At 43.2% G+C, this 19299-nt stretch overlaps 1 protein-coding gene across 1 annotated transcript in view; it reads left to right on the forward strand.

The window, feature by feature from the left end:
- LOC126355093 (chymotrypsinogen 2-like) overlaps positions 1–19299 on the forward strand; it is a 417116-nt gene that overhangs the window by 4999 nt on the left and 392818 nt on the right. The window lies entirely within an intron of this gene.

Raw genomic sequence — 19299 nt, forward strand, 5'->3', positions numbered from 1 at the left:
GTAAAGTAAAATCCTCTTCCATTTGCGTATTAATATTTGACAGAAATCTTGTTCATAAATCATATAATTATGGATTTTAGGTATCTTATAGGTAATTCATACTGGACATTTTACACAGTTATTGGCAAAACCTCGGTAAATAAGGTTTATCTGTGATTTATTTATGGCGCCCTTCATGGGAATAGTTGAGGTTTTGCGCCAGACGCCAAGAACAAGTTCAGAGTTTAACACAGCATCAAGAGCGACGACATAAAATTCTGGGCACTAACCACTCTTATCAAAGATACTACGCAGCCTTCACCTCAAATAACATAAGGAAACCAAGGAAACTTAAACATGCAAGGCCGAACGGAAATTGAGCAAATGCTCCACTCTGCTGCAAGAGCAGTGCATTAACCACTGCACCGTCTCACCCAGTATGTGTGAAGAGGAACCTATCATAGTGGTTACTTTAGTGTCTAATACCTCACTGAACATGGGAATTTTTTTACGTGAATACGAATGCATTTTGTTACCAAACCACTCAGTCACTTTCATATCCTCTTACAAGCGAAATTGAGAATCGTAAGTATACCCACTAAACATCGTACCGCACCTGCATAATTCTGTCCCCAGTGGCGGAGGTTGACACTGAAAGGCCTAATATGACGCTGCACTTCACTTTTTTTATGCATTGACTCCGTTCTCGGGTAATGGCACTAGTGAGCTACGGATGTGGGTAATATATTCCAGTAATGAACGCCATACAATTTACGTTGATGTGACGATGAAGGAATTTTACGTATTGTAATTGTATTTGATTTAGTGACACACACATATAAGGCACAAATTTTAATGAAGTTCTTAGTTCCTTAATGGAGGACACTACCCCATAACAAATCCCAGCCCATGCTGCACCTCTAAAGATATCGTCTTTCGCGCGACGTCCTTCCTTTCTGACATTGAATGTGGCTCTTTCGCTGAGACTGTGTGGCAGGTTGCCTCTCGAGATTATTAACTAATTTTTCACGAATATTCTGGTGTCATGAATATCTGATAATTTTACATTTTCTTTAGTTAGTAAAGTGGGCAGATTCTGGATACTGTGGAGGACGCCTTTGCATTTCTCCTGACGATCTGATAATGTGAGTAGTAAAATGTTCCGTTCCAGTGTCTTCAGGTGTCAATTGGAAAAGGACGTCTTAAGTGTACTTCATCTCAGTCCTCTCATACCATGCTTGCACAGCACAAATGACCTAATATCTTCCGAGGATTACTTCGCCCTTCCACTTAAATGAGATGCACTCGTACTTCTTGTGATTAATGTTTTGAAGCTTACTCTCGTTATGGATTAACTTCTGCTGACTTATTGAACAAGTAATGAAATGAAATGAAATGATCGTATGGCATTGTTGGCCGGGAGGCCCCATGCGGGGAAGTTCGGCCGCCGTATTGCAAGTCCTTTTTTAGTTGACGCCACTTCGGCGACTTGCGAGTCAATGATGATGAAATGATGAACACACAACACCCAGCCATCAGAAGGCACCGAAAATCCCTGACCCCGCCGGGAATCGAACCCGGGACCCAGGGCGCAGAAAGCGAGAACGCTACCGCGGGCTGCGGACTGAACAAGTAAATGTCAACGTCACTGAAGAAAATTAGCGTTTGTTCAGGGACATTTTCTAAATATTTTGGTTTAAGGGCCAGTGGTCCCTGGTGGCTCGTTACAGAGTAATTATAATTATTCTGTTCGTTTTTGTACCCATATTTATTTTTGTATCCGTACTGCAGTGAAAATATTTGCAGAACAGTGCAAACATCAACGGTATATTTTGTTCATCTTGTTTCAAAACGTCTCCGAAAGAACAGACGCCATGCATTCATGTAACTGATTCCTCGATGGGCAACGCATCGACCTTCTTCAGTGCGGATGCACCATTACATCTGACCTCCTGTGCGGATCTCAATGTAGCGAGCATGCAGGGCATGGACAGGGATTACGGATAGGTAGTACCGGGTGGAAGAGTAGGTCAGCCGAGAGGCGTACCGAAATAGTCCGCGCAGTTGCGGTAAGTACTGTGTCCGGCTGGCGCAGTGATAGAAGCAACAGCTTAGTAAACTCGAGATCCCCGGTTCGAATTCCGGTTCCGGCGCACAGTTCCCGTTGCATCTGACATCAATAGTTCCTTTCCTTTCCTCCCCTCCACTCCTCCCCCCACTCCCCTCCTCCACCTCCGATTTACAGATAATGTATCACAGCTGCAGATTCCGCAGACACCACACATTTATATAACATCATTACATTATTGATATACAACAAGACGCCTGAGCCAGAGGGTCCTATATAATGAAATCCGCTAGAAATATCCCTGAACACCATCTGAAAGTTTTTGATGAAGTTCACGTATATCAAATACACAAAATAATTTCCATTGTTACGTATGCCGAAAAAAGTTTCGAATAGTAGTTTGTAAATATGTTTCTTAAACATGCAAAAAAATTTCTATTAACTGATTTGCATTAAATTAAGTGCTTTACAATTTTATTTTTAGACCTAATCTTATATCGTTCATCGTCTAACAAATACTCAAGTAGAAGTTTATTACAAGTTTCGAATCTCGTTTTGTTCTTTTCATCCAGTTACAAAAAACAGAGGTTTTCATCTGTGAGATGTCCTTTGAGTACTCAAAATCGAACCCTCAGTTTCCCTCTACGTGCTGTGAGAGCCGTAGCCTTTAAGTTCCCATTCGGTGCACGTACACAAACTCTTCAATGAGCATAAGGAAGGCCTTTGGTCCGTCGTCGGTTGCCAGAAATTACTAACATTCCAGCCCGCCTCAGCGACCGTTTACACAGAGCAGCGCTAGCTGACCGTGCGGTCTGAGTCTTGACTTGGTCAAACGAATGAGACTCACACTTATGTGAAATTCTTAATGACCAGGTGTACACGGAAAATAAGACTGCGTTTTCTACATATAGAGATAATAATATGTAAGAATTGTGATTATTGTGGAGATTATCCCTCTAGACAAAAAGGTACGATGTACCTATTTTCAGTTTCACTATTTCCAGAAACGTATATAACACTTCAGAAAAGAAAAGAGAGACACAGGGGAATGAATACGGGAGCGTCTTGTATTTAAATTCATAAATTTTCGTCGAACTTCTTTCTGCAGGTTGCCAGAATTGCTTCTTGTTTAGCAATAGTACTAGTTCCTGTGACGTTTTCTACATCAGTCCGTTGGCTTCGTATTATGTAAATCTGAATCAAATTGACGCTTGTTGCTAACGCTGGAGAATATGATCTTCCTTGAGAAACACTCACTTATTTAATAATGTTTTAGATTGTCCTGAACGTGGTATATTACTGAAGAAGATAAACCAGAAGGAGTATTCTGTTTCTGTGTTACAACGGCTAAGCAGGATAGCGACAGATATTAAGTCTCGTGGGAGACTGCATCATTTTCTTGTGAAAATACCACTAATCGTTGCAGGCGTTCCGGAGAATGAAATCCAAAAAGCTACTTTGGTGTTCCGTACGCGACTTATGTGTAGAGCCCCCCATTACAGAGCTCTATGTAACCTTCCAGCTTTCAATATATCGCGTCTAACCGAGAATCAAGTCAAATTCTGAAGATAGGGGTGTCAATAAGGTCAACATTTAATAAAGAAAAGGTGTTTATTACTGTTAACAACGTACAGCCAGAACAAAGCTGAACTCCTGGGTGCAGAATACAGCTATTTATACAAACATGAAATATTCCGCAATGCTGGTATACTGTATATACGAACATAGAATATTACAGAATATACACACATTAGACATTTCGGAAAAAGATAAATGGTAAATATCAAGTAATTGCTGGTGTCAGGGTCTGAACTGGCGACCAGCGACATGCCTTCTAGCAACGCTTTTTTCTATCCTTTTTCTAGTGGCTAGCTTTCTTCTGCTATTCTCTTTTTTCCGTAAGAAGCTTAAGTCTTCTACTGTAAAATTAACTAAAACGTCCTATTTCCTCTTAAAACCAAAACTTTCTTCTATAAGGGGATTGTTGTTATTTAATTTGTGGGGCATGAAAAAGGTGATGTTACTTCGTTTGAAATGAAGGCACTGAGATTTTTTATGCAAACTCAAAACTACCTCTGAAATGTAAGTTTTTGTTGTTTTCCTTTTTAAAATAACATTTCTTAAAAAGTGCATGAAAGGGAACATTTTTGCTTTTTCTTGTTGCTATTGACAATGTGGCCCCTTTTTGGTTCAAGTACAGTTTGAATTTCGTTACAGATATACTTCCATCGTTGCTGACGTAGTTTAGCAACAGTAGTAGTACCTTTATTCATCCCCAGATCTCTTTTTACAAGGATATAGGACATGTCAAAGTATTTAGAAGTTTAGACCAATTTTAAAAAAAGTCAATTCGTATACACATACACTTAGAGACTTAGATTTACTCCTGGTGTACAATACTTTTTTACAAATCACTTATTAAATAATGTAATGCCACACTGTTCACTCACATCTCACTTATCAGTCACTGCACACACTATACACACATTGTTTCATAACTATTCACTCACTACACACACAAACACGTGTTATTTTTGATGTGTACAACTGACTAGTAAATGTATTCACATAGAGCAGTTAAGATCCCCTATGTTTTGAACATATCTTACAATGAGCTCGACTGTTATTTTTGGTTATTATTCTTATGGCTCTATTCTGGAGTTTAAAAATTGTGTTAATATTTTGTGCATTTGTCCCCCAAACAGTAGTGCCATAGCTAAGAATTTGGTGTACATATGAATAGTATGTAACTAAAAGACTCTGGATGTTACACACTGATGATATGATTCTAAAGGCATAACATGCTGATGACATTCTGTTTTCAAATACATTTGTGCGCTTACACCACTTCAACTGAGTATCAATATTTATTTCTAGAAATTCTGCATTTGTTACACATTCTGTTATTTCCCCTCTTCAAAGCGAAATTCATGGCATTAGTTTCAGTTGCTTTCTCTGCAAGGAGTTCTCTTGTTCTCTCAATGACTATAATGTTACGGTCATCAGCGAAGAGAATTTTTCCACCATGAGTAACACTACTGGGAAAGTCATTGGTGTATATCAGGAATAATATACTACTTTGCAGAACCACTATATTAATGTATTTTGGTTCTGATTAAGTGTTTCACTAAATGTTTAGATCTATTTGAAGCATGTGTTATCTCTACTCTATGTACCCTCTGCTAAGTATGACTGAAACCAGTCATTAGCTAACCCTCTAATTATTAATGATTCAAATTTATTTAATAGAATCTTGTGGTTGACTGTATCAAAGACCTTAGAAAGATATAAAAATATGCCTATGACACACTCATCTTTGTCATGTTCTCAGCTTCACTGGGGGGGGGGGGGGGGGAGGGATGCAGTGGGAAAGAATATTGGGGGGACAGAAGAGGCTCTGTTCTGGAATTTCAGAGTGTGCAGTAGGAACATTTTGATTGGGGAACAGGAAAATAAAATCTGAGCCCTTCAGGCCCAATTGGAGGAAGCAAGGAAGGAACTGATAAGGATCAAGGAAGATAAGGGGGGAAGAGGGTTGTTGAGGTCTGGCAGCTGGTACGAGGGTAGGAAGAAAGAGAACGCGATCTGACAGTTTTGTCATCAACACCAAAAACAGGTGTCTACCACTGCCAGAGTTAAGTGGAGCCTCAGGTATATGGAGGAGCAGGAAATGTGGAGCACACTTCAAACAATGCCAAGAACCCTAGGAATGTACAAAGTGTTAGGAAGAAGAAACTGCTGCTGCTGGGTAGTAGCCATGGGCCAGGTGTTGGCCCTCAGTTGCAGGAAAGTTTAGGAGCAACGTACCAGGCCACCAGGATGTTCAAGCCAAAGGATCTTGTAGTTATAATGGGTGGGGCAGTAAACCGTTTGGACAGGGGTGGGGCGTATGACATTGGTGGTGAGCTGGACGAGATAGCTTCCCTGACTCAAAGCACCAACGTGCACTTTGATGATCTGTTCTGGGGTCGTGATGGACCACACCTTGATGGGGCGGTAAGGCGAATCAGTGTGAGGTTAGGGATGGCTCTCAGGGCAGCCAACTTTGCTCATGTTAGTCTGGCGCCCGTTGGGACTATCAACAGATGGGGTTTCATGGCTTGGCCTACACCTAAACAGAACCAGGAAGGGAAGATTGGTACAGCTGATTCATGAAAGTATAGGGGGTGGTTCTCGAGCCACACATGGTCAAATACCTGTTGTCATGGGTAGGAAAAGTCTTTTTAGGATAAATCCAGGCAACAGGTTCCCCTGTCTAAAGATCATTTCCAGCCATTTAAAAATACGGAAACAATCACTCCTAGACAGATTTTAACACTGAAAATATCAAACATACCAGATGTCACAAAGAAAAACAAACCACTGGAATGAGTAACATGGGGCGTTTCACAGACTTAACAATCCTCCATCAAAACACGCAAGCAATAAAAAATAAAATATAACTATTAGAAGTTGAGGTCCAATCTCTGAATTGCACAGTAGTTTATGTTGCTGAGCACTGGTGTAGAGATACGGAAATCCAACATGTAGTATTATTACTGTGTGAAAGGGGAAACTTTTACTGCAGAATTGCTTTAAAGGGAGGAGGATCATGCATTTGCATCAGAAAAGGAACACAGTTCTAATCATGACATGACCTCAGTTCAGTAACTGAATACAAACACTGTGAAATATTAGCTACTGAATTAAAGGGCCTTGATATCACCAAGAAATGAATCATTTTGTGTATGTATAGATCTCCTAGTGGTAGTGTGGACCCTGTTTTCAATAAATTAACAGAAGTGTTAGATAAAGTCTCAAGTACAAAGATCGACATAATTCAGCGTGGGGACATTAACATCAACCCTAATATCATAAATGAATCTAGCAGAACACTCATAAATATCGTTCAAAGTTTCGGCATGTCCCTATTGGTCAATAGTGCAACAAGGATTAGTACAATGACTGCATCAGTAATTGACCATATGGCCACAAAGATGGACAGGAAAAAATGTGATGTAGCTGAAAAAGATCTCGGACTATCAGACATCTCTGCCAAATAACAACAGTAAAATAAGGCATCGAGTCATTCCCTAAACTACAATCGTACAAACGACATCTATCAGAAATCAAAATAAAAGATTTTTCAGAAGAACTAGCAAAACAAAGCTGGTATAAAGTGTATAAGGAAACTAATGTGAATATGAAATTCTCTAAATTCCCCACATTATTTAAACTGAACGGAATTTCCTAAAGTATGCATGTTTGTATCAAGACCTCACGAAAACAGATGGATAACAGCAGGTATTGAGAAGTCCTCCCAAACACTTAAATACCTCAGTTCCATGAAAAAGAGTGGCAATGATCCAGAATTGGTGGCAATGATCCAGAATTCTTAAATTTCTGTTGTAGATACAAAAAAATCTATAGGGAGGCGCTGACTGCTGCAAAAAAGTCATTTAATGAGAAAATAATATATAATGCAGACAATAAAAGCAAAGCAGTCTGGGATGTTATAAAAAAGGGAACGGGGAGAGGCAAACAATCGCAGAATAACATACTGCTAATGGAGGGGAATAAGGTAATAAATGATCAACGACACTTGGCAAACTATGTAAACGAACATTTTTCAAGTATTTCAGGCAATTTACAGCAAAAATTCCGCAAAACAAATATAACACCTGTAAATAATGTTTGACTAAGTTCAATGATGTTACTTCCAACCACAGAGAATGAAGTCAATAAAGCTGTTCAAAAAATAAAAAACCACAAGGCTTAGATGAAGTACCAATGCGTGTACTGAAACAATGAATAGAGATTATACAAGGCCCCTTAACAAATATAATAAGTGAATCCTTCACATCAGGAAGATTTCCAGAACAGTTAAAACAGGGAAATGTTGTACCTTTGCTTAGAAAACGTAATGCAGAAGACATAAAAAATTTGCTGCCCATTTCCCTGCTGTCACCATTTTCAAAAATAATAGAAGCAATTATGAAAGACAGATTAGTGGATTAACTGAATAAATACAATCTTTTAAGCGAATCATAGTTTGGTTTTCGAAGGGGCAAGAATACAGAGTCATCCATAGTAGAATTCACAAAAGTTGTACTTGTTGCTCTCGATAAAGATGAGTGTGTCACAGACCGGGCATGTTTTGAAATCCGTGTACGTTACCTTCCAGCCGTTGTTGTTGTTACTAGCGTTGAAAACTTTCATTTAATCTACTTCCTTGGTTCAAGAACTGTTTGAACTCAGTTACAGATTTACCTCGATCGCTGATGACGTAGTTTATGTAGGAATATATAAGCGACGTAATTGTTTTCGTCTTTGAAGCTGAGAACGTTTTGGAATCCGGGTACATTATCTTCTGGGTGTTACCTTTAGCTATTATTGTTTTTATAGCGATGAAAATTTTAATTTACTCCACTTCCGTAAGCAAGTATTATTGAACAGCCGCCTGTTCGATGCAGAGATGCGTCGTTGAAGCGCAGCATTGAACCTAAAGTCGCATCCGAAGTTAGACCACAGTAGCCTTCAGTTCATATCTATGTTTTTTATTTGGCTGACTTGTGTGTGAACTGCATCTTTCTGTAGTTCTCCAATAGGTCTTATGTAATGAAATTCTTTCCATTTGAGAGTTTTGCTAGAATTCCTGTTGCGTTATTCAGAGTGCGAGTAATATATGTGGGTATCTGTGGTTGAGCTCTACCTCTTGTGGTAGTAAGTCCACAAGCGGCCATCAAGAGACCTGACTGATTCGCTGGTTGTTGTCACCCCCCTTTCCCCCTTCCCCTCACCAGTTAAGTCTATTCCATCTTCATCTGCCGGTTTTGTCGACTGGTCTCTGCCTACACAGAATTGCATCCCTCTCCCTTTCCAGACATCGCTAGCGACTACGCCACACCGCAAGCGTAAGAGCGGGCGGTAACATATACTTCACTAGTCTGTCTATATACCATTTGAGTTTATAGCGGCAAAACTATTCTTCTTGTTTCGCCAGTAACATGCTTTTAAACGCCAAAGAAATGCTGAACTGCAAACATTGCCGTACCTAAACTCCGTCTGAACAGGTCTCGGAAGAACTTAGCGGTGCTGACCGGCCGCCGTGTTTTTATTCTCAGCCTATGGGCGTCACTGGACGCGGATAAGGAGGGTCGTGAGGTCAGCACACCGCTCTCCCGGAAGTTGTCAGATTTAATGACGAAAATCATTTCCTTACAGTGCTCCCAAAATTTGGATTCTAATTTCACATACATATTGTTTATGGAAGTAAATTTTCTGCTCGATTACACGCTCATGTGCTCGATTTGCGATAGTGATGCTCATTCCTAGTATCCATCTTAACAATAAAAATTAAAAGGAAATATTTGAATCCGAAATACCGTAGGATACGCTGGAAGCTACAAGCCGTTGGGTGATATTTAATTTGAAGGTCGTGTAACTACTCACCTATAGATCTCGTTAAGCGTGTTACTTGTTTCAGTGTACCCTTAGAGAACGTGGCACGCCTCACGGCTGTGGCCTTGGTCTGTAATTTGCGGGGGTCGCCGCTAACGAGCAGTGCCCGGTAGCTGGCTGCGGAAGCACACTCCGCACTCATCTGGCCCTTACATCACCTCTAGGTTAAGGGGCAGCCGAGCTGAGCCCAGCCGAGCCGCGCCAAGGTTTTCCGGCAATAACGTTGCCAGCTGAGAAAAACTAACACCATGGGCTCTTTACTTTTAAACCACCTATAGTGGCAGATCTGAAGTACTGTAATCAAACGTTATGTAACTGATTCGCTTTTAGCGAATCCGGACTGACATCAGCTGTTTGTGACAGACAGACGAAAATCTGTACCGGACCGGCACTCGAACCCGGATTTCCCGCTTCCGAGAGCGGTCGCCTTTATCCCTTCGCCTATCCGAGGACACTTCCAAAACTGACCCAAACTTCTATATGTCACGGAATCCACAGCTCTTACGCTCACACATTTCCAGACTCCCGCACAGGGAGTTAGAAATATCTTTTTTTAAAACTCGTTTTAGCCCGTTGAGGCATGGATACATAATTGACGGTTACAGTGTCTGTGTTTATATAGTGCCTGTATCTTCACGTTACCATGTCCTCCAGACGTGCATCCATAAACATAGGCATTGTAACATCAATGTAACATGGTGGACGTCGTCTTCAAGCTTGTGACGTCATCACGACTTTCCTTATTAAACCTCCATGTGTGGTAGCATACATACACTTTGATATTCTTTCACTTGTTTTGAACTGTTTTCACTAATGTACTGTAGGACGAAAACCGTATACATGTACATAAATATGAACTACTCGTATTCTACTACGAAACTATGTAACAATTAATGCAAACAGTAAGTAATCTTTCGGTGTTGTCTTAGTTTTTTATTCACAGTGTGACACATTGTAATTTGTTATTCCTATGTAATATTAACATGACATCTAGTAATATAAATTTGAAAAATGATTTAGACTGATCAAGCACCTGAAACTGTGCCCCCAGGGCTCGAAATGCATCGCGCGTCGAAATACTGTGACGATTTGTGGCTGAAGAAACTAGATTAATGTACACTAACAGCTATCGTAAATGTAGAATGCCTACCTATATCCGTCAACATACAATAGCCGAATAGTTATCTTTCTCTAATGGAGTCAGTCCTGCCCGATGATTTCACTGTTGATGAAATTTTAAACCGTCGGCCCTGAAAGGGTGGCATATAGTTGTGAACAACGCCATAGAAAATCTCTACGGTAACTTCAAATCCAGACAATATATTATTATGCACTATCTTGTTAGACCAAATATCACACCAATTAACTTTGTGTATCGGGTATAACGAGCTCACTGTTGAAAGTCAATCCATATTTCCTAAATTACATGCCAGGCTATAACGGCCGTGTTATAGAGGCTACAGTATTAGGAAATGGTTTACTTCCTTCTTATGGTTTAATTTGCTACTAACAAACAGTAGTTCATTTCACTATTACATACGCTTCTGAAGGAATCATTAAGACCTGATTATTCGTTGTTATAAACTAATGTTCTTTAGACCGACTAAGTAAAACCAGATATCGTACTCGTGAAAAAATTAATGACTGTCTTTCTGCTGACGATGAAGATTTGTTCGACAGATTTTAGCGTTGTCGTAGACAGTGATTTACCGTCAGAGCAATATTAAAAAGTTTCCGCGGTATGGTCGCTCTGCTGTGCGTTCCACTCATTACGTCTGTCAGCAAACATCGTCAATTCTGTAGTAGGTGTTGAACCAGTGTCAACACTGGTACGTTCAAGTAATAAAAAACACGACTTTCGATTCACATCTTTGAGGAGTACTCATTGGAAATTCACTACGTTAGCACCTACCCTCGAAAATTCGTAAATATATACTAGTTCCTAGAAATACCTCAATACCTCGATCAGAAGAGGGAAAAAAGAATTCCCCTCACGGAGTGTCACGAATATGCGTACTAGTGGCAGTATTTCCATGCATAAATAAAAAACAGAGACTTGGCAGTAAACTGATGCTTTACCTATTGAAGCAGTAAACATCTACGTCCTGCGCACTTTCTTTGCTTCTCGCGTAGTCGAGAGATGACATTCGTGATATTCGGACCACATATGTACTAGGAAAAGACTTGCAACTCATTTATAAGGACAACAGCAGAGAGGAACTATGAAAATATGGCTATATGGCATCAGAGGGGGGTGGGGGGTCACACACGTCTGCGCAGCCAAGTTTTGAGTCCGTCTTTAGAGGCCTCCCGGAGAGGACGTGCCGTATTTCCGCCTGCTGAACGTGTGAGCTTGTGTCTGTTTACATTGCGAATTAGCTTGTGCACGGGCCTGGCCCACTGAGATCATGGCAAATAAGCTCAGGAAACTGACATCACGTTTCAACTTTTATCTGGAATATGCACGACCGAAACCTTAAATGTGGAACGTTGTATCCGTGGGGAGGCGAAGATTCAGCCATCGGAACTTCTGAATATCCATCTACCAATTCTCAGTAACACTGTTTTTGTTAAAATGATCAAAGACGCTGCGTGCAAGCGCCATTCGAACGCGACAAACAGGAACTCAATTTCCGTCACGCTGACAGTAACACCGGCTTGGTCAAAAGTAGAATGAGCTGGATTGGGCATTAGAACTATTCGCGTACTCGAACTGTCGTTGTAGGTAGCTGCAGGGGACGTCACAGCGGCTTTCTGGCCGTAAGGCACTCTTCATGAGGATATGGCAGAATGTTGAGGCCACTTGCGCTCATATCCTGTTCTGTCAGATCACAGACGATCTGTGCAGTCACGTTCCGTCTTATCGGACCATCATCGGATGGCGGACCTTAATCCTGTGCGACGGACAGTCGTGTATTTGTTCTGCGTGTGGGAAAGAGGGCAACATCAGATATGAATTTCTGCAGAGACGGGTAATCGAGCTATCTACTGTGGAAGTAGTACTTTCCTCGTCATCTGCGACACTTCCGGTCACATGTGGGACAGCGCTTAGGTTGCCCTCGGCCTCCCGGCGGCTCTCGGAATCACGTGTACAGCTGTGAATAGTGTTCCGATCCTTTCTGAAGCGGGTGTGAACGAGGTGACTGACGATGTGACTTCATCCAGTTCCAATGGCTGCTCCGATTGCGGCAGTGGCCGACGCTCACATCGAAGGTGATTCCTTGATCGAATCTCTGCCTGCCACGACGGCGGACATTCTGCCAGACCGGTGCGACTCTAGTCTTCGGATATGGAAGGACGATTGCGTAAACAACTTTCCCCTAAACGACGCAAAAGGAGCCGCCGTACGACGTCGGAACAGCACTCTTCTTCCTTTCCAGATGATACACTGTAAGTAGGCTGTTTAGGTTTTTATGTTGGTAACGCCACTTAGCGCTCCGTATGAAAATCACTGGCTGTGCTGTGTGCAGTCTGTGGCTGGTTGGCATTGTTGGAATATTCGCTATTGCAGTGTTGGGCAGTTGGATGTGAACAGGGTGTAGCGTTGCGGAGTTGGAGATGAGCCGCCAGCAGCAGTGGATGTGGGGAGAGAGATGGCGGGGTTTTGAGAGCGGATGATCTGGACGTGTGTCCATCAGAGACAGTAAAATTGTAAGACTGGATGTCATGAACTGATTATTTATATATATATATATATATATATATATATATATAATGACTTTTGAACACTAATAAGGTAAATACATTGTTTGTTCTCTATCAACATCTTTCATTTGCTAAGTATGCCTATCAGTAGTTAGCGCCTTCCGTAGTTTGAATCTTTTATTTAGCTGGCAGTAGTGGCGCTCACTGTATTGCAGTAGTTCGAGTAACAAAGATTTTTGTGAGGTAAGTGATTCATGAAAGGTATAGGTTATTGTTAGTCAGGGCCATTTTCTTGTAGGGATTCTTTAAAGACACATTGCGTTGGGCTAAAAATATTGTGTGTCAGTTTAGTGATGATCAGAATAAGTAAAGGCAGAAATGTCTGAGTACGTTCAGTTTTGCTCAGCTGTTTGAAAATCAAATAACGTAAGGTTCTTATCAGTACAATCATTCATAAATTTTTCTAAGGGGTGGTTTCAACACTACCTCTTAACGAAATCAACATTACAGAGTCTGAGATCGTGGATGATGGCGTCGTGAGTGGCTCTAGCATCGACGGAAATGAATGTTCCTACGTCTGAAGTATCTACCGAAGAAGGAACGATACTAGCCCATCTGACGGTGTCGACATGCATTGAACTTATGTCTGCCATGGGACGGACTCACCGCTGGTGTGGAGCGAGGCTACTGAAGGAACAGCAGATCCCGTACAGGAGTCTCCGCCGTTATGCAAGGTGGCCGGATGATATCCTGCGCCGTGTGACGGGCGCCGGAAGCGGCCGCCATTAGCTGTCCTGCATCTTCATAGCAGTGACCCGCAGTCCATCACCCCATGGCGTGCAGATCCATGAAGCACTGAATAGCAACGGCGTTCGCACGCCCGTCGAAATCCATCTCCTGAAAGAAATGATATGGGCTTCGGAACTAGACTTTGCACAGTTACAGGAGGTTCATTTAGCAACCCTACCACACATAGCAGGATACGACTTCTATACCTCTCATGGCGATCACCTTGGCCGTGCAGTGGCCGTGTATCTCCGCGAAGGCATCCTGACTGACGACGTCATGTATCTCCAGTCTGCCAGAGGCATTGCGTTCACTATTCACTCCACGCATGCCATTAATGCCTATGCGTCTTCTAGTGCCGGGTGTCGGTTTGACAGGTCACGATTTTATGCGGAGATTGCCCAACTGTTCTTCGGTCAGCATGAACATCTTCTCTTCTCGGCTTGACGGATCAATATCCAAATTTTCCAATGTGCCAGGAGTTGCTCTCATTGTTTGCGTCTAGCCCTACGGGATACCTGGGAAGAACTGAGCGCAAATGGCCCAGGATTCACATTCCACGGTACGAGTCCGGCAAGTCGGTTAGACTGTATTTATGTCTTCCGTGAGCTGGTTGATGTGGTGCTCGATGCTGAGCACTGGCCCGGTGTTCTCTGGTCACTGCTCGTGCATGTGCACATTGTCCCTTCCCCTTCAGAACGTTTGGAGAAGTCGGACATCATGGACACTCAACAGAGCATCTGCAGGTCCCTTCCCCTTCAGAACGTTTGGAGAAGCCGGACATCAAGGACACTCAACAGAGCATTTGCAGGACCCCGATCGTCACCAACGTATCACTGACACGTGGACAAGGTGCAAACAGCGTTTGCAATCCTACGTATCAGTGGTGGATTGGTGGCTGGAATGTAGCAAACCGACGATCTGTCGCACATCCATCACTTACAGCAGATAAGTGACCGTTTGGCACGGGGACACTACAGACTTCAATTTCCGCGCCATCCGTGACTTTGAAGCCAACCACCTTCCCCGAAAGTGCAAACTGGACGCAGCCTGATTAATGTGAAGCTACTAGCCATTACTCGCTGGAAACTACAGGGGTGGTGGAACGTGCACGCAGACCTCAAGTGGAGTGGCGGGAGAATCCGTCTGTGCACGATCGCAGACTCTGCAGATGAAATGTTGTCACCGAATTCGTAGATCACCATGCATAGCAGGACACCTGCTAAACGGACATAGTCGATAGTTTTGTCTAACATTATTGCCGAGTCTAACGTGCCGATGATGGGGCCGTCCTGAACTTCGGCGCTACTGCTGTGGACGTAGCACGTACCCTCAAAATTGAAGAGGAGGTTACGTAATTGGAGCCTTTCACCTTTGGGGATGTCACAGCCACTATCTTGAGGAGTGCGCTGTGCAAGTCACCAGTCATGAACTGACTCCCGAATGCATTCTAATGTGCGTTTTGAGGCCTCATGTCCACATAATGGATAGAGATGTATAATGAACTGATCACGTCTGCAGCTGGAATTCCGCAAGCTCTATTTGAGGGCATTACTGGTCCCATACATAAACCGACACCTGGAATTACTATGGAACGTTACCACCCTATCACCTTACTGATACGGATTACATTATTTTTGCGCGGCTGCTGGCGGCGCACTGCAGACCTCTATTACCACGTGTCCTCTCTAGAGAGGAAACTGCGCCAGGCGATACAGTTAACATTCAGATGTCGACTAAGACTGCCGTGACGTCATTGCGCTGGCAGAGGAGTGAGGACTTTGTGCGGTGATCGTAGCCGTCGATTTTGACAGCACGTTTGACAGGGTTCTGTCTTAGAACGGATGGGCTCCCCTGCCCGGTTCATCAGCGACCTTCGGCGGCTCTTTAGCAGCGCGCGTTCGTTGGTCCAGGTCAACGGGCATGCGGCGGCTCCAATACCGAGTCGGTCCTTAATGGCTGCCTCCTTCCACGTACCTTCACGCAGAGTGTCGCTGCAGCCGCTAGTAGGCCTGCTGACGACGCAGTTGTCTGCACGCTCCTTACGTGACATCTGCTGTCGCGCATACGCAGAAGACCTTCTGCTGCTGGTTCGTTCCCGGAAGGAGGTCGTGTGGATTCTCAAAACCATTACGGCTCACGGGGCGACGGCTGGAAGTGTGATGAATATGCGCAAATCCAATGCGCTGTCTATTGGTCCCGGGTTACCACCCCAGAAGATCTGACGCCCCTGCCTTGTGTAAAATGTTTCCGCTGCTTCTCAGTCGACAACGCACCGTACAGTGGCTGTCAACTTCCGTCATGTTTTGAGAATTACCCGTTTGATGCTGAGCCACAACTCCCTAGTCCGCCTCGATCACTTGTATTGTGTTGCCTACCTTAATGCCTAGGTGTCATCCACAATAGTTCATGCTGCACAGGTTCTATCGATGCCAATATTTTTTGACGGCTGTGACCATGTTCACAGACTTACTCGCCCCCCGCGTGCCGGAGGGCTTGGTCTTACAAACGTACGCTATCGTGTGGTGACACTTCAGATGGTCACGATGTGTAAACAATGGCGCAGTGTCGAGGCCTCCATCACCACCCACTATTTACTTTCCGTCCTTGTGACAGCGTCCCTCTCCCCGCCGGACATGGCTTGTAGCATCACGCCCACATTTGCACACATCGCAGAGTTCATTGTAGAACTCAGTTATCCTCGCACCGAATTCCCACGAACGCTCCGCACGCGATCAAAGAGTTCTATGTCCTTTCCCTGTGTAGTATCGTTAAGTGCAAGTTCCTGATGTTGCGGTGGACTGTAGTCTGGCGGCCCATTCGTCACAGTTTCTTTCCGGCGTTGTCAGTTCGACCTCGTATTATGTGACTAATGGGAAGTATCCAATTAATCAACGGCTCCATGCCATAGGGCTGGCGGACTTCCCCTTCTGCAGCGTCTGTCGTAGTGTCGACGATGATCGTCTTCCATTTACCTGTGTAGCCATTACGGATATCTGTTTGTTGGGGCGATAAACGGTCGCACGTTTTCTACAAGTAATTTTTTACTAGTTCCGCCACATGTTATTGACCAGAGTTCTTTCTTTAGCCAGCGGTGGAATACTTTCCTGCAACAAAGTATCGGACAGTTCTCTGGATAAAGGTTTGAACGTTGGCATATCTGCGGTTGTTTGCTGATAATGCCGTGGTGTACGGTAAGGTGTCGAAGTTGTGTGACTGTAAGAAGATACAAGATTTCCAGCTCGTCTGATGAATGGCAGCTAGCCCTAAATGTGGGAAAATGTAATTAATTTCGATGATAGGAAAAAAAACTCTAATGTTCAGGTACAGCATTATTAGTGTCCAGCTTGACACAGTCATGTCGTTTAAATATCTGGGCGTACAGTTGCAAAGCGATATGAGAGGGAACGAGCATGTGAAAACTGCGGTAGGGAAGGTAAACGATCGACCTCGATTTATTTGGGGAGATTGTAGGAGAGAGTGGTTGACCTGTAAAGATACCGCATTTAGGACGCTGGTGTGACACATTCTCCCATACTTGAATATTGCTCTAGTGTTTGGGATCCGTACCATTTCAGATTGAAGGAAGACATCGAAGCAATTCACAAGAGGGTTGCTAGATTTGTTACCGGTAGGTTCGAACAAGAGATGCTTCGGGAACTCAAGTGAAATCCTTGGAGAGAAGGCGGCGTTGTTTTCGGGAAACACTTTTGAGAAAATTTAGAGAACTGGCATTTGAAGCTGACTGCCGACTAATTCTACTACCACTAACATACATCGCTCGTAAGGACCACGAAGATGAGACACGAGGAATTAGGCCTCACACAGAGGCGTGCAGACAGTCGTTTCTCCCTCGCTCTGTTTGCGAGTTGAACAGCAGGGCTTGCGGAGTGCCAGTGTAGACGTGGATGCAGGTATACGGAGATGCTCTTCACTCGCGCCTTGATTTTTGGCAATACTTGCAGACTGCACACGAGGAGGCTGCACCCCTTTCTCGTTATCGCTTTTATTTTGCCAGTTATCTTAACAGCGTTTTCAGCACACCCCAAGTTGGCGTGTTCTTGCCCGATTCGGAACGAAATATAACGCACCTACACCTTGGACCTAGCCTGCCGCTAACCTTTATAGCCTTGTGGGGTGTCCAGGGTTCCATATGGATAGCATAGTTTTAATTCGTATATGTACAAAAAATTATTGTGTAAAATAAATAAATAAGTAAAATTAAGATGACCAGCGTGATGATGCAGCACAGAGACGGGAAGGGGAGGCATCGTGGACAGGCCCCGGGATTCGACGTCTGCCCACCTTGTTTTCTCCAGCCTGTAGCTGTCTGTGATCCTAATACAATAAATAAGTAAACAAAAATCATGACATTAAATAATTAAAACTTAATAAAAAAGACAGATGTATTCCTTGTTTCAAAGTACTGAGAAACTATAACTGGTTTGCATAAAAGTGGCCTAGTGTGTAGAGGGGAAAAAAAGATAAAGGTCGCTGAAACACGCCTGTGTGGTGGCACTCGACCTTGATGTAAGCCAGTTCGAGTCCTGGTGATTAATGAAATTTTCACGGCCAGCATCTGCCAGTCCTTGCTGCAAAATCTTGGTTTAAGTACCAGAGATCTCTGCAGTGTCTCAAGAAGTGAGGACACGTGACAATGGTGATAGTGACCCGTCCGTAAGACGTGTGATGGCACCGGGTTTTATTCTCTCCTTACTCTTATCGTCACGATACAACACAAACGTAACGCTGCACTACACTCACATCCGTTAAACTCACCAACCTCTACAAATACACATACGACACAACTCTCACATGTCTGCAGGGAATGCGGCCATTGCATTGTAAGCGGAGGAAGGCTTTCCCGACATGGGGTGGACCCTGTGATATCCTAGCCAGCAATTCCATACGACATTTGCATGTTTTGATTTTTACTTTATACGCTGTTTTCGATAGCAGCAATCAAAGATATTATAACCGTTTCTGCTTAGAGTGATCAATAATAATATCAGCTCAGCCTTACTAATAGTGCTCTCTCTGAACGTAAATGATCGGTACGCAGCCCGACATATTTAGCCTGCTATAGGGCCTTGTTTCTTAGTGAAAAAGGTGTGTACAAACATGACTTGCTTGCATAGGAATTTAGTAGTAATAATCATAAGTCAGCAAATATGCACCTTTTGTCTGTTCACAACTTATCATATATACTAGGTAACATGGATTATGTAATGTTCTTGCTAGATAAGTTTTCTTTGCCGGATCCCAAGATATACGCATATAGACAACTAGCTTTGGCAATTTAAATTGCCATCTTCAGATCACATACATACATCAACGATTGTGCCATCAATGTAGTGCAGTGTCATGAACTTAACTGGGAG

The sequence above is a fragment of the Schistocerca gregaria genome, chromosome 3 (assembly GCF_023897955.1).
Source record: "Schistocerca gregaria isolate iqSchGreg1 chromosome 3, iqSchGreg1.2, whole genome shotgun sequence".
In the NCBI taxonomy this organism is placed as follows: Eukaryota; Metazoa; Arthropoda; class Insecta; order Orthoptera; family Acrididae; genus Schistocerca; species Schistocerca gregaria.